This window comes from Aplidium turbinatum, chromosome 12 (assembly GCF_918807975.1).
Source record: "Aplidium turbinatum chromosome 12, kaAplTurb1.1, whole genome shotgun sequence".
Classification (NCBI taxonomy): Eukaryota; Metazoa; Chordata; class Ascidiacea; order Aplousobranchia; family Polyclinidae; genus Aplidium; species Aplidium turbinatum.
In genome coordinates, this window is record NC_137483.1 from 1,211,993 (window position 1) to 1,229,068 (window position 17,076).

General features: G+C 38.0%; 1 long non-coding RNA gene across 1 annotated transcript; it reads right to left on the minus strand.

Moving 5' to 3' along the window:
• Positions 1–13,209: 13,209 nt before the first annotated feature.
• Positions 13,210–14,817, minus strand: LOC145780907 (uncharacterized). Its single transcript, XR_014290681.1, has 3 exons — positions 14,746–14,817; positions 13,920–14,064; positions 13,210–13,298 (listed from the first exon to the last, which is right to left on the minus strand). It is a non-coding gene; the product is annotated as an uncharacterized LOC145780907 (long non-coding RNA).
• Positions 14,818–17,076: the final 2,259 nt, after the last annotated feature.

The window sequence follows — 17,076 nt, forward strand, 5'->3', positions numbered from 1 at the left end:
TTATAAATTATACCACAACCGTTTTTGAGATTACAAATTAGTAGGACTCAAGTGGCCCGCGCAATCATTCGGAAATTGCATGTGGCCCTTTGGCCCAAAAAGGTTGGACAGTTGGACACCCCTGCTCTAAACAAAGCAAATTAGGCTAATAGCAAGGTGTTAAAACGCAGCTTCAACTAACGGTATCATCGAATTAAAGTTTTAGTTTGTGTACTGTAGAGGTATATTCTATTGCATTCATTTAATTACTGTAGAAAGTAATAGTGGGCCCAAAATGAGTTGGAAAAAGATAAAATATTCCGAAGATTATCTGAAGTATGGCTTTATAGATAACACAGTGAGTGGTCAAGTCGTACAACATTGTATGCTATGCTTTGAATATCTGGGGAACGACGCTTTGAGACCAAGCCGTTTGCAGCGTCATGTTCAAACAAAGCATCCTGGTAAAAAATAACTATAAAAATATAAAAATTGCAAGTAATGAATGCTTTCGCCAATCGTCCACTGCGGAAGTAGTAGAAAAGTCTTACGAAATCGCTTACAGGATTGCTTAAGAGAAGAAGCCCCACAGCATTGGTGATAAAACCGTGTATGTTAAAAGTATCCAGTCTTGTGTTGGGGATAGACGAACAGCAAGAAGCTTGCAGAGATTTCTTTCTCTGATTTTAGTTCAAAACACGCATTGATGAGCTGGCAGAAGAGATTGAATGCCTAGTTTGCGAAAAGATATTTTCATCACCACTTTTTGCCATTCAGTGCGATGAGACAAGTGATGTTGCCAAATTGCCTCAGTTGTTGGTCTATGTTTGCTTTGTCGGATTTTCTTCAATTAAAAAGGAGGTGCTGTTTTGCAGATCTTTAGAAGCGACTAATAAAGCAGAAGATGTATTCCAAGTTGTCGCCACATTTTTTGATAAAAAGAGTATGAAATAGGAAAAACTTGTGGGTGTCTGCACTGACATGCCCGGGCAATGCTTAGATGTCGAAGTGATTTATTGCCAGGATAAAAGAGAAAAATCCCAATAGTGTGGGTCCCACTGCGTGATCCACCGTGAGGCTCTGGCAGTGCCGGATTAAGGGGGGGCGCACTGGGCTGAAGCCCAGGGCCCCCACTTTTGGGGGCCCCCACCTCAAAGAAAAAAATCTACTAATTTTTTTAGTTGCACAGCTGGAGATTACTGCTTTAATTCGTATCTCAAACAAGCAAGGGTGGCTCACCCAAATGTGCTGCGGTGCTGCAGCACCCCTGCTCAACCCCAGTTATTCAATTTTTCTTCGTTTTTTTAACAAAAAACATATTTATTTGATACTTTCATATCTGAAAATGGTACGGACTACGGGTCAAAGTTATGATAATGCTGCCAATATGAGTGGCAAGTATAACGGTCTTCAAGCTCTTCTGCGCGAGAAATGTAGTGTAGCTCATTATGTCCCTTGCACAGCACATTCACTTAATTTAATCGCCAGCCTAAATGTCTTGCAGAAACATGCCGTTCTGCCGCTGAGCTTTTTGAATTGTTGCAAAGCCTTTATTCATGGCTCGTCTCGTCTACTCATCGTTGGCAAGTCCATCGAAAATTCCTAGATGGTTTGCCTGTTTTGAAGACATTATCTGATACAAGATGGTCAGTTAGATATGATGCAGTTCTTCTTCTATCGAGTCTTCTAAAGTTCGTTGATAGGCTACACCACAGATTGACACATTCTTCCGCAACGGAGTTATACACTGACAGGTCCCACCTACTGCACCGTGTTGCAAGCCGAGGGCAAACAAGAAGGTGATCCGCTGCATAGGCGTAGCCAGGGAGGGCGAAAGGGGCCATGCCCCCCCCAAATTTTCCAAGTTTGGATTCCAAAGTTGAGCCTTTTGTTGAAAATTTAATAAAGTTTGTAGAAATTTATATCGTTTTCCAAGACATCTGGCTATTAACACCCCCAAGGACTTGTTTTAGACACACAGAATAACATCAATAAATTTTGCAAATCGTAAATCGCACAAAATTTACGCGATTTACGTTTCTTTGAACTAATTTATGGAAGCAATTTCAGAATGGCTTACTCTGTTGGGTTTTTGTGTAGCTGAGTTTTTAGTGTTCTCTAATTTTAGCCGCAGTTTTTGCCCGTTCGTGTGTAAGAGTTATCTTTAATAAGTTAATAGCTGTTTATCTGCTAACAAATTTCCTACAAATATTACTCTAAAAGTGTTTTCAGAAAGCGCTATAATCCATTATTTGAGTGTAATTTTTCAAAAATTCTCCGGGGTGCATGCCCCCGGACCCCTAGAATACGCGTGCCTTCGGCACGCTCTAACCCCCCTACCACTTTTATTGCTTCAACCCACCAGGATACGCCACTGCACATCAAGTGGCGATGGCTTTAAATCAAACACTTTGTCGTTCTCTTCAATTCATCAAATATTTGGCTCCACCCAAAATTTTTTCTGGCTACGCCACTGGTCCGCTGTTTGGGGCTCGGTGCCACAAATACATGCAACTGGGCCCGTGTTGTAGCCCCACTCCACCATTCATTTTTAGCGAAAAATGTCACTTAATAAGGGCCCCCACTTTCAGCTCAGCCCAGGGCCCCATACACCCTTAATCCGGCCCTGGGCTCTGGCTTCCCGTACTCTGTCTACTGCCATGAAAGATAGTCGTGCAATAATCATACGAGCTTCGTCAAAGCAAGTGCTGTGAACACGAGATTGTTTGCCTGCTGTGCAAAGACATGGATTCCAATCATAAGAATCTGCTGTTTTATAGCCTACATCTGTTCGATGTCGAAACGTAATATGTCAGCACACGTCAGGGGCGTATCCTCAATGGAAGCAAGGGAAGCATTGCTTCCCCTGTCAAAATTGAAAAAAGAGAAGCTGATATTTTTCAGTAAAACGATTTCGTGATTTCTTTACCTAAATGGGATTTAGAACGGTTTTTAACTCATGCCCCCCGTATGATTTTGAACTCGGTTTTAATTTTAAAAAAGTTGGAAGCCAACGGAAGCGAAGATTCGTATTGCATCCGTTGCTCTCGTTTTTGCAATAAGAAGAAACAAGTTTGAAAGAAAGGAAAAAAAGCAGCGCAAAGTTTTCGCAATTTACGTTTCTTTTAACTAATCGCTGGAAGCGATTTAAAAATTGCTTCCAGTCGCGGAGTTGCCAGATTAGCCAAATTCCGCGAATTAGTTTTTTTTTTAAATAACTTTTCAAAATGCATAATAATCAATATTTCTCTAATATTGTAACCTTACCAGATGAAAACATATGCAACATTGTTCAATACATGTTTTATACTTGTTTAATACTCGTAATGTGGCGGATCAAAACTCATCTGCTACTTTTATAGGCTAACTTGCTATTTTTTGGGCTACTTTCAGAATTATTTTTGCTACAATTTATTAAAATCCACTACAAGTTATAAAATATATATGTAAATTTTATTATTTTTGATAGAAACAGGTAAATATATCCATTTGGCCTTTTTTGTCCAATATTTTCCTTGTTTTGGCCTTTTCTTTGTATTATTTTGGCTTTAAGACTTTTTCATAGTCTGGCAACTCTGCTCTGTTGGATGTTGTGCCAGTGAGCTCTGTAATGAGAAAATCTAGGGCACTGTTATGGTTATAATATCGGCCTTGTAAGCAAAAGTTTGAGCCAAATGTTGGCTTTACACTGTTATCCTGGCTGGATAGACTTTGGAATAAGACAGGATATGTGAGGTCTAAGCTAGACTTGACTTTGTAGCTGAGTTTTTGGTGTTCTCTAATTATAGTCGCATTTTTGCCCGTTTGTGTGTAAGAGCTACCTTTAATAAGTTAATAGCTGTTTATCTGCTAATAAATTTCATACAAAAATTACCCTAAAAGTGTTTCCAGAAAGCAGTATAATTCATTATTTGAGTGTAATTTTGCAAAAATTTTCCGGGGGAGCATGCCCCCGGACCCCCCTAGAAAACACGTGCCTTCGGCACGCTCTATTCCCCCACCAGTTTTATTGCTTCCCTTGCTCAACCAACCAGGATACGCCACTGGCACACGTGTATGAAATGAGAGATGAACTGAATTTATTTCTGGAAGCTCAGGGGAAGCGAGATCTTCTTTTGAAGGATTTAAATCAGATGATGGTTTCAACTGGAGTTAGCATACCTCTTGGACATTTTTGAAGCCTTTAATAATTTGAATTTGCTGTTGCAGGGAAGAAATCTAATCAGACTAATTGCTATGATACCATCCAAGTTTTCATAACAAAGCTGGGGCTGTGAGATTGCCGAGTACAAAAGGAAATTGCAGCTTCATTCCCTAACCTAGTTGCTGACCTAGACAAAAAAACAAATTGAACCCAAGGGTAAGCTATAGACCAAAGTAAAGGAACATCTTCGACTTTTGTACTTGGGTGACACCAAACGTTCAGAATGGAAGATGGCAAACAATCTGTTTCGTCTTAAAAAAGACATTGGAGAAGTTAAAAGAGTTGCAGAAGGCCACTGCCCGTAGTTACTTTTTAGACATTACTTTTAAACAAACATAAAAGATTCAAAATGTCACTTTAGACATTATTTTTAAACAAATAAAAAAAGAGTCAAAATTCATTTAAGTTTCACTTTGTGCTGTGGAGCTACATGTACTTGAGAGGTTACTGTTATTCCTTTATTCACTTGTTGATTTATGCATATCAGTTTGTATCTCTGTGGATCCTTCTCTAGTATCATGGGCCAATCCTATAGATGTTTGCTGGTAAACCTCTTTATTTTCTTTAAATCTGAAATAATTTGTCAAGAAATGTCATGTAGGAAGGCATTCATGCATCATAATGCAAATTGTGACGTTGCTTTCGTAACAATCAAACCCCAATTACCATACTTGCAGTTCAATGACGCATTTTTATTGTGATGGTCATTCTGTAAATTTTGAATTGAAACAACTTTCTAAAATCCACGAACAACAGAATATTCACAAAGTTTACAACTGTTTATAAATCACACTCTGCAAGTAGGAATGAGATTACTTTTTGTTTTTACCTAGCCCTGATATTAGGATACACCAAGATTTCAAGCTAAATCAAATCCCACGTCCAAGTTTTCATGTTACATATCGCGATTTTGGCTTCTCTGTAGCACCAGCTTGTCTGTTGGGCGTGGAATTGTTTTCTAATACGTTAAAATTGCCTATCGCATTGTTATATATTATACATTTTAAGACAGGGGTGTCCAAAGTCAGGCCTACGATTCGTTTTTGCATGGCCCGCGCCTGTTGTTTCCAGATGTGTTATTTTTGGCCCGCAAGCACACAGAAACCATATCAATTTAATTTAAAAAAGTTAAAGAAGAGAGCATTTTCTCACAGACAAGAGAAAAGCTAATCTAACATTTTCATTCTCGATTGAAGAACTGAAGAAATATTGAATCTCTGAAACAAGGTAAATCTGATGGATTAGATGGCATCCGAACAGAACAAATTAAACATTTCGTTAAAATAACTGTCTCGGCTCTCACCAAATTCCTAAGCTATGAGGGAAAGCCAAAATTATTGCATTGTTGAAACCAGGAAAAGACCCAACTGACCCTAAAAGCTTTCGTCCTATATCTTCGCTGTGTCATTTGTTCAGTTTGGAAATCAGATATTATACCGATTGCAATCTTTCATAGAAGACCATTTCATTAATGAACAAGCAGGCTTCCGACCCGGTAAATTCTGCACACGACAACTCCTAAATCTGACTCAGCATATAGAAAATGGGTTTGAAGAGGATTCCGTCACTGGAGCTGTCTTTGTAGATCTTTCTGCAGCGCGTGACACTGTCAAGTTGACAGTGTCAACCCAGAGGCGCCGGAAGCGGGGCAAGGGGGGCGAATGTCCCCCCTGCCCTCAATTTTTCTGTGGATGGGGGGAAGGGGGGGCAATGGTGCCCTTTTAAGATCATGTAAGCTACTGCACATTTTGCAATACGATATAACAATTTCAGCTATTAGCTTTTAGCTTAATTATAATCTTTCATTTCTGCCTCAAAATAATATTCACGACACAAAATTCTGTATCCCAGTAGGTGATTAGCCTACATCATCATAACATAGCGTGATGCCCTCCCGTGCCATTGTTCTTTGTATACCGGATACTTTGTATCATTACTCGATAATGAGCTGATGGATGAGCATTATCGCTATATCTTATCTTGAAACTTTAAAAAAAGAATTGGCCTTTCAGCAACAAAAGTGCCCTTTTTTCATAATCCTGCCCCCCCCCCAGTCAAAAACCGTTCCGGCGCCCCTAGGTCAACCATCCTTTCCTAATTTCAAAGATCCTCAATATCACTGTGAATTTTCAATTCTTTAAGCTGATACAATCGTTGCTTAGCAATCGCCGCTTCTATGTTTATTTTTGTGGCAAAAATAGTAGATGGAGGCAACAGAAAAATGGTCTGCCACAGGGGAGTGTTTTAACCGCCATCTTGTACAACCTTTATACAAACGACCAACTAATCCATCCTCGTACAAAAAGCTTCCTATACGCTGACGATATGTGTATAACAATGCAACACAAACACTTCACTTCCACGGAGAAAATTTTCAGCGATGGTCTGGATGGGCTGACAACATACTACATGGCGAACTACCTGCGTGCCAACCCCAATAAAACCCAAGTCTGCGCATTCCACCGCATTCCACCACCCGGGATGCATCACGCCAACTAAACATTTCCTGGAATGGAACAAAACTGACACATTGTATCAATCCCACATACCTCGGTGTCACACTAGATAGGTCCCTCACATACAAATCCCTTATCGAAAAAGTAACAACTAGGATGGCTTCTCGAAATAATATCTTACAGAAACTCGGAAACTCTGATTGGGGTGCCCTCCCTGACACAATACGGTCAACTGCTTTAGCCTTATGCTATTCGACTGCAGAATATGCCTGCCCAGTGCCCAGTTTGGGAATGCTCGGCATATGCCAAGAAAATCGATCCTATATTGAACCAAAGCTGCCGTTTGATTACAGGCTGTCTCAAACCAATCAACATCACGTCGCTACACATTCTGTATTGAATTGCTCTTCCCAACATCAGAAGAAGCGTGACCAGAAAAAAAGAAAGGTCTTGTTAGGACATGGATTTGAGACACTCAATATGATTATGGCCAAACTCCAGCACGCATGCGATTGAAGTCAAGAAAAATTTTCCTTCCTTCAGTTGTCTCAGTGATTCAAGATGAGGTTGCCGCCAATGTGCGGGTTCAACTATGGAAGGAGGAGCTGACAGCAGAGCTGACAGCAGAGCTGACACCGGCCAATATGGAGCTCACTCCCACAGAAGGCCTTCCTCCCAAAAGCGTCAACCCTGTGACTATTGGCGATGCCTCAACCACTTAAGAACTGGTACTGGAAGGTGTAAGACATTGATGCGACGCTGGGGATATTCTTTGGGACGCACAAGTTGTAAATGTGGACAAGAGCAAACGATGCAACATCTACTCGAATGACTTGTTCTAAATCAAGATGCTCTAGACAGGATTTAGCCGAGTTCAACGGTAGAGCAGAGCTTGCGTGATGCTCTGGGCCTACGTTATTGTGACACACGATGAAGAAGAAGACTGTCAAATTCACTTTCTTTGAAATTTAAGAAATATGGCTTAAATGAAATCAAAAAAGGCTTAATTTGCTACAAATCGAAATAATACAATTAAAAAAACACGCCAGGAAGGGCAGAAGAAAATTGTTCTTTTCCACCTCAGGGGAAACTGACAGGCTTATTTGAGATTCTCAAACTAGTAGCATAGCCTGTAGTTTTGAATAGTATAGCTCCATACGCTGAGCTGGTGATCTCATTCATTAAAGCGTCAAACGTGTTAGGTCAAATTTAGCCGGGAAGTTGATTGCGTTTTGAGATTCTACAGTTTTTTTGCTTATGTTTCGAACCCCTAACAAAATGAAATTGTTTGGGTTTCCAGAGCATAAAAAAATAGTTCGAAATGCCAAAATGAAACGAAGTAGGATGTTTCTGTTTCAAATATCGGTCTATCATGTCATCCTTATGCTGACATGAAACAATGATAAATCATTTCCTATCTAGTTTAGAGTTTCAACACAGGCAACGTATTCCTTGTACTGTAATAATTCCTGACTACTATCAGAAATTGCCACAACCAACAGACCAATTGACTCCGACATGGCCTTTGCGCAACACTTTAGTTAAAGTGTCTAGTGCCAGAAAGGTCACAATTGGACGGTAGCCTCTTATAACATGTTCTGATTGGTTCGAGGATTCAGTGGCAATGGATGAATTTCTTCACGATAAACTGGCTTCCTGAATTCAAAGCACAAATCATTCGACTATTGCGGGAAACATCAAGCCACGTTGATACAGATAAGAGTGGCAATAACACCAGCCACGACTCGGAGAATGAATTTTGGTTTGTTTACGTTTAATTTATGTATGTTGCTTTCGTTTTTTTTTTAGGTTTTCTCTTTTGCGTTGCGTTCGTCTACATACTTTCCTAATCATCACCTTTCGCTGTGGTCTACTTTTTGGTGTTTCATAGTATATCATGGTAGTACGCTTTTGAAAAATAAAAACAGAACCTTATAGTAGCCTATAACTCGTTGAATGAAGTGAAAAACACAACAGTACTATCTACTATCAACTATCTACTATCAACAGTACAGTACTATCTACTACAAAGATTATTGCTACTTGTCTAAAGTGGTGAAGTGCATTGCAAAAGAAAGCTCAAAACTATCTATGCCTGTTAAAAGTCAATTAATTTGATAAAACAATACATTGAGTTTCGCGTTTAGCAGCATAATCGTTGCTTACTCACAATGTATATATTAACGACCTATTTTAGCCTGATGTTGCACGCATTCGCAGCATCAGGCTAAAACAGGTCGTTAATATCTACATTTCGAAGTACTTTAATGAACTTCTGCTGAAATTATGCATGGCTTCTCAAGCAGCCACTTTACCTGGTCTAGATCATGTAGCCCTTCGGATCAAACTAGATCTTCCCCATATAAAGTGGCTGCCTGAGTATAGTTGTATACAATAAGTTGGGCCTGACTAGTTAAACTTTTCACAATCCAATCAAAAGTATGATTTTTAATTATTTTTATACCTAAGCAAGACCCGTCAACATTTAATGCAAGTATCTGCGAATAAATTTGTTATCTAAACAACACTGTTCTTAACTGCCATTACACGTGCCTTAAACTTTCATGAAGCAGTGGGCTGACTTGTCGAGCATTGAAGAAGCAAAATGAATAGCGGAAAAACGTGACATGTGGAAGCAATTGACAGCCAACACTCGATTCGAAAACGGCACATGATAATGAGGATTGGTGGTAAAGGAGTTAAATTCAAAGGGACACAAGTTACCACAGATAGTAGCCTACCAATAACCTAATCGTGGGATGACCTTTTGATGAGGACTGTCACGAAATTTGGCCGTTTGGCATTAAAACCCAGCACAAGTTTTCATGTTTAAGAGTTAGAGGGATTATTTTATGCAAATATACAACATGATTATACAAATTATGAGTAAATCTGAGCTTAGGAGATGACTTTCCAAGCTATTTTGCTGGCGACCCCTTTCACGGTTTAAATTATTATTCACTGTCAAGTTCACTTTCTTTGAATTTTCAGAAATATGAATTAATGGGAAGTCGAAAAAGGTATAATTTGCTACAAATCGAAATAAAACAATAAAAAAGCACGCCAGAAAGGGCAGAAGGAAGTTGTTCGTTTTCTAACTCACAAAAACTGATAGTCCTGTTTGAGATTCTCAAACTAATAGCATAGCCTAGTTGTTTTGTATGTTAGTCTCAAACGCTCAGCTGGTGATCTCATTCATATAATAATAATAATAATTTATTTGCATCAGACAAAGCTGTCCATATCCAAAACAAAACAACAAAATAATACACAAACTGCAAATGCACAAATAACGAACAACAACAACGAAATAACATCAAAAAATAACAAAATAATACACAAACTGCAAATGCACAAAATCTCAATAAATAGGCTATCTACTGTTACAAGTTTACAGACAATGGTACGGTAGCGTTACAAGTTAGAAGAACTGAAAGTATTGAGAACGATAAAAACAATCAGATGACATGGCAGCCATCAAAACTAGTTAATAGCATACATATAATTATTATAATGAAGACGGTAATTTGATATACCCAGTCCTTAAGAATGAGATTCGAGATGAGATACATATCATAACATATATCATTTCCTATCAAGTTTTGAGTTTTAACACAGGCACCGTATTCGTTGTAGGCTACTGAAATAATTCCTGACTACCATCAGAAATAGCCACAGCCAACGGTTTTTTACGGGGTCAGAGCGGGGTATTGTGAATATTTTTCAGCTAGCTTTAGCAATAATCACGTCTCGGATAAAGCTAAGTTTAGACTACATAGGCTACGTTTTCCATATGTTTTTGTTGCTTTGCGATTTTCGTGCGTACTGTGTTAAGTTATTTTGAAAATAGAGGGTATTCCCCTACAATGTTGTCAATCAGCCTGCTGATGTAGTTGACAGCACATCAGTTCTGTCAATGCGATCCTTGCAATGCATTTTGAGTTTTACTTCCTCTCCACAAATCACTTTCACAAAAAGAAACAAGCTCATATCACAAGTAATCAAACTCTAGCCTGCACTAGCTATCAGCACACTATGATATCAAAGTAGAACACTTTTGATGGTCATACACTGCAAATGGAGAAGCCAAAAAATATATTTTATTAAATATGGAGTGCAGAGTGATTTCCAGATTTTTAAAGCAATGCCAGAAACATTTAATTGCGCCGAGTGGGTTCTTGTGTTAAAATAAACTTTGTTGCCTGTGGACCAACACCAAGACTGTGCCACTGTAATTTTTGGACAGGTTATGTTTTTAGATTATTTTTTGAATAAGATTGCATTCTAAACTCGATGTTAGCAAACATTTCGAAAACTAAACTGTCTGTTTCTGGGCTCGATATTTTTTGATTATATTGACTTCGCATTCCAACCATTTTGCTCTTGACCTTGGTATCTTTGTTCAACAACCTTTCTTGTTTTCTAACCTTTGTAGAATAACTTTGAATTCTTTGTTTGCTTTTAAATAGATTTGTTTTTTTATTTAAATGTTAAAACTAGACCACAAGTCCTCTACTAGAAATGTGGCCTTGTTCATGTAGGCTACTGTAATGTCTATATAAAACAAGTCAGTGAAAATCATTAATAGCCTCCCTCTTAGGGTCATTGAAAACCTTATCAAAATTGCTTTCCTACTTTGCACTCAGCATAAAGAGCACTGAAAATTCCAGCATTGTAAACCACTAAGCAATGCATATTGATGATAAATACAGTATACAGGGTGAATGAGATCTCACAGATCACTATCATTTGTGACGGACTAAATTCTCTGATAATATTATGATAGGCTATAGTTTAATAGCTGTTTATTTTCTAATTTCATAAAATATTAATAGGCTAATACAAACAAAAACTGAATGTAATTCAATTTTATTTGTCACTAGCGAATTAAAAAGATAGAATTTTTGCATGTTGGCAGTTTTCGGTAGGCTATGGTTGTTTATACCCACAAATAATGAAAAAAGTGGATGCTATAAATTTGATAGAAGCAAATAAAATAGCACGAATAAAATTAAAAAGGTTGCAAAGTCACAACAATGAAAAATATGGACAAAGAATTCTTCGTAATAGCAATGTTTGTAATAATAAACCACCATTATAGTTGACAATTTATGGCTGGTTATGAACAAACCTGTAGGTTAGCTATGGCAGTTATTCACAACAACAAATCATTTTCAGCAAACAAATTTTCTTCCATTAAGTTGTATTTTTTCGTGTGAGACAAGATTGTTCAAATTGCAGGGCAAGTGATGGAAAGCCAGGTGAGCGTACAGTGCTGTTATAGGCAACCATGCATTCCATTTGGTGCTTTGTACAAGTTGTACGTGCGGATGTTCAAGAATGACATGGTCAGCAGATTTTTTCTCCTTGCCGCATTCGCAGACCGATGAGGGAGTCGAAACCCCACTTGTTGTAGGACAAGTTATCGTAAACAGTTTATCTCTCACTTATTTAAACGAATTTGTCTTGTTTTTTTATTAAACTTAATTGAATGATTTCATACTTGACCTTGCTGGATACAAATTTTACTTGAATCGTTTCACTTGTAACATATACGGAGGTAAATGAATCATTTTATGAACCTCCTCAATTTACTTCAGATAAAACCAAGCAACGTCGTAGACGCAATTACTCATTTAAATAAAGGCTAAAAGCACCTGGTAGATCTCAGTTCACGTGCAATGACTTTGAAAACCTTTTTACGTCCAAACTCAATAGTTTCCTGTGAGAGTTGAATTCATGACACGAAGAAGCTACTTCGTTTATTCTCAACTTCAACTTCCTTCAAAACAAATTTAATATTGTGAGCAGACAAACAACTTCGTTCAATAACTCCATACACCAGGGGTGTCGAAACGTTTTCCCAGGCGGGCCAAATTTCATCACGCGGAAGTGCCCGCGGGCCAACAATCGCTGTTAATCTTGTTTCGCCATCATTCAAGTAACGTTGTTTTGCTGACATTGTGCTGCATTTCACCTTTACACCTGGGTTCGAAATGAACTCGAACGTGGAGCATTGAAGATCGTGTGTCCTGGTCGGTGGTCACCCCTCGCCACCATCGTAGCTTGTCCAGGGGGGTGTCGTCGTGCCGAGGGCTATATGTGAGCGGGCGTCTCGACATGTAACGCGCTTTCGCGTAGTCTCGCAAAGACATTTATAGGAATCAATCCCCAAGCTACCATCAATGCAGCAACTTACAAAAAAATAGCTTTATTTTCAACGATCAACCTCAGTAGACCTACGTCATAAAACAATTTAGCCAACTTCAGAACTTTCTGACCTTGCGTGGCAACAGAAAGATCGAAGACGAACAAAAGTTCAGCAAGGTCTAAAATATAATGATGTCACAAACACGTTTGTTAGCCTTACTTGATTGCTAACAATGTGTTCTATGATCACAAATTCATTAGTGTCGTATTCGTGAAGAATCGTTACGATTGAGTTTTAAAAACAAGAACGGGACAAATAAACAAATTAAGTATTTTAAGTGTGGCTCTTCAAATTTTTTTTTCTGCTTCAGAGATCAACAACAGTCAAGACAATGTTCAATGACAATGACACATGCAAATGTCGACGATTAATGGGCCGCTATGAAGCAGCGTAACTCCGATGGCTTGGTCCTGCTGCGTCCGAAGAAATAAGGCTTTCTTGTTCAACCCTGAAAATTAACAATAAAACGTTGGTAAATTAACAATAAAACGAAAATTAAAGTACAAGAAAGGTAAAGGAGAATCCCGTACATAATCTAACATCGGGAGATAAGATGAGGTTATCATTATACTAAGACTTCGGCACTAACGAGAGCAAGGTCCCAGCTCACTTCCTTCAGTAATTACACCCATGCAATTTATTACACTTTGGGTAGAAGAGAACTTTGTTTTTCAACAACCAGCATAAGTCGGGAGTTGAACCAGGATTGCATGATTGGAAAGCGAGCGTCTTATCCGCTACGCCATCCCACAGCCCAAGACACAAAAACTGCTAGCAAAAATAGATGAACTCATTTAAACTATTTTATACTGGCCTCTTGATGTCGCATGCTTCTCGAACAGAAAATCGACATCTTTAACAAATATCTATCAGTTTTTAATATTTGTTATTCACCATTTAAACAACGTCAATCTTTAAATGGTTCACATCAAACTTTGAGATGCAAGTTGTTTGTAGAGACTCTGCTTGCTATGCGTTGAAATCGTTTTGTTTTATGTTATAAGTCAAGTTTTCAATTATGCCACACAGTGGACCTACAAGGAAGTTTAATTTAATCCAATCAACTCACGTGTTTGCTGGAGGAAGGCACGGTCTTGTTCCTCTCACAACGTACCATAGCATCCACATGAAGGTGCTAAAGAGGACTGACGTAATCAAACCGAGCAGGAGAATAGAAAAGAATTCATCAATAACAAAAGGACCACTAGGTGGGGCTGCAAAGGTGAAAAGTTAAGCAAAAAATATTGGATTTCAATTTGTGTTCACGAGAGGAATTCAAAAGTTTCCACATTTCGATTATTTTCGTTCATTTGCAGCAGGGGTGGTCAAAGTTGTTGGAAACCCAGGTGACGGTAAAAAAGATGCCCAAAGGCAGAATCGCCTTTCTGTTCGACAGTCTGCAGCCTGTGGTGGTAATTCAACAGAGTCAGTGTGATTTATTCAGCTATAGCTATGCAACGATTGTCACGTTTGGTCGTTGCAAGTGAATGGGTTGTAGAAAAAAACTCAAAATTTCCACAAACTTACAAAGTTTCAATATTTAATCTTTTAGAAATAGCTGTGTTCAAAAGATTTATTTGTTTAAAAGCAAGTCAAAAAATTAATTGTTTAATGAATGTCTTCTGCCTTTTTTCAACAAGTTAGATCTACAGTTTACAATGGTGCTTGAAAAACATGATCAAAAGTAAGAAAAGCGATCTTAACAAATCCAATCCGGCAGAATATAAAGCAAAAAGCATGCATGCAAGTTACAGGAAACCAAGACCAAATTTTAGTTTTAACAAGAAGCATATCACAGTGACTATCATAGGTAGCCTATAAACTGAAGTAAAATATCAAACAAAACCAGCATTTAGCCTACACTTCCACAAACAATCACGTTAAATTGTTCTTACTTGAGCTGGGTTCTTGTGTTGTTGATCTGTTCATTTCGCTTAGGCTACATCTGAACTAATGCTGTTGTCTACTTCCACTCAATGAAACAAAATTTGTAAACCTATTTTGCATTTTGAACTCCATCCACTCACTTCACAGCTGGCAAATCAGTTCTTCTTTACATTGATTGAACGTCTTCAGACGTTGCTGATTGGGATGTTAAAAAGTCGCAAAATGCTTGAGGCACAACAGGTCTGGCACAAAATAATAAAAACGCTTTGTAGGCGTTTTCTCAGTGGATGATTTGGTAAGCGCTTATATAATTTATTTCTCTGCTGCTGGTAGATCTGAGATCGATTCCAGGTCGGGTCAAACCGAAGACTTTAAAAACGGTACCGATTGTGTTCTTTCTTGCGTAACGCAGTGAGAATAAATCAGGTAATAATGTGATAACATCGTAAAACCTGATAAAAATTAAACATGAGCCCTGTCGCTAAAAGACCTTAGCTGTTGTAGAGCGACAATAAATAAAACTATATAACATTATTATTATTATTATATAATTTATTTCGCGTTGTTTCTCCTTGCGTTGCTTTGTCCTATCCTGATGACGAGACTCAACCGAAAACGCGCGACTGAAGTCTAACCTAGCATTGGAGCATCCCCACATGAACGAACTATGGTATTACATAGCCATGTGGTGTCGTCGTGATAGCGTGCAATCGACGTTCAGAAGAAACTTTGTTTGACATCCTCGCAAGAACACAGCTGTGTCAAAACACTTGCTGGCATGATTGAAAGCAAACACAAGGATTGTCATCTTAACTGCTTAATCTAGTTCTTTAACCACGGTCCACAATGCAGATTATTTTATTGACTTTAATGTGCTGAGAACGTGCCATATTTTAAACTGATTGTTCTGCTTTGGTAGGCTATCATGCTCGTCATAATTCAATTCAATTCAATTCAATTTATTTTTCTTTGTCAGAATGCAAAAGAAATGATATTGTGAAAAAGAAATACAGTAACAAAACTAACAAAAGGAAAAGGTGGCAAAACCTTAATGGTTTAAGACGTGCATGAATGGATCTAATATTTCGGTATATGCATCGATAAATATAGTTAAGCACGGCCACCAAACCTGATACTTTAAAATAAGTTGATGAATTAGTTAAGAATCAGTCGCCTCCTCGTTCCTGGAACAACTGGAGCGCCAATTCTTAAAGCAATGAGAACACGACTGAACCCAACATCACAAAAACAAACTAATATACACAGTTACACACACATATTGAAATTACGTAACGGACTATCAAAACAAGGACTATTTACAGATTTCATACAGAAATAAAGTGTTCGCAGCAACGATATTAAGTAGCCTATAGATTGCAGAACAAATACATAATATGGCAGCTCATTATCAACATAAAATAGTTAAAAAAGCTTTGTTTTTTTAAATTAATTTCCTGCGCATGTAAGAGCATTAGAAGCATGATGATATAGCAGCGTGTTTTTGGTATTTATAATAAGAGTTGAATCATCTTTTATAGCGTCAATGAGGGATGGAGTGTTTTTGGTATCGCTAATGAGAGGTGGAGATTCTTTGGTAGTGCCGATGAAGGATGTAGTGTCTGAGTTGTTTCAAGCATCTTTTCCAAGCCAACCTAAATAATAATCTTACGAAAAGTCAAGCGATCCTCTGAACAAACATAATAGCTTATAATAATAATAACACTCGCGTTTTGTCGCTCCTACCTTTTTCTAGACCTCTGCTATGTTTTTCATATACTGTTTTTTTGTTGTGATGGTCAGAAATAAAAGCAAGCTGAACTGAATTGAATTGGTTATAAAAGTTAAACTTGGTCATTAATTGTAAAAAACAAATTGGCAACTTCAGAAACCATAAGAGGTTTGGCGCGAAACCTAAGGCAACCAGCCAAAGCCAACCAAACCAATTACCAATATCAATATGCCAAAAGCGGAGCAGTGAGTACGTCTGCTTGGTTCTTTTTGCAAAAATAAACAGGAAGTATTGGGTGTTTTGAATTGTTTTAAAAAATGAGATATACAATAAATTATCTCATGTACTTTTAGGCTACATTGTTTGTTTGTTTATTGGCCGCTGCGAAAAAATATGTATTGTACAATAAATCAAAACACAATGTACAGTAAAACTGTTGAAAAGTTTACAATAAAAAAAAACGAGTAAAAAATGATGGTAGCATCACAGCAGCAGGAGGCTGCGAAGTAACCGTTCAAGGTCTTCAAGTCAAGCAGCCACCCTTAACTCATCAATGATAATTATAATTGAATATTTGAGACAAAGAGATAATAGTACATAAATAACAGTG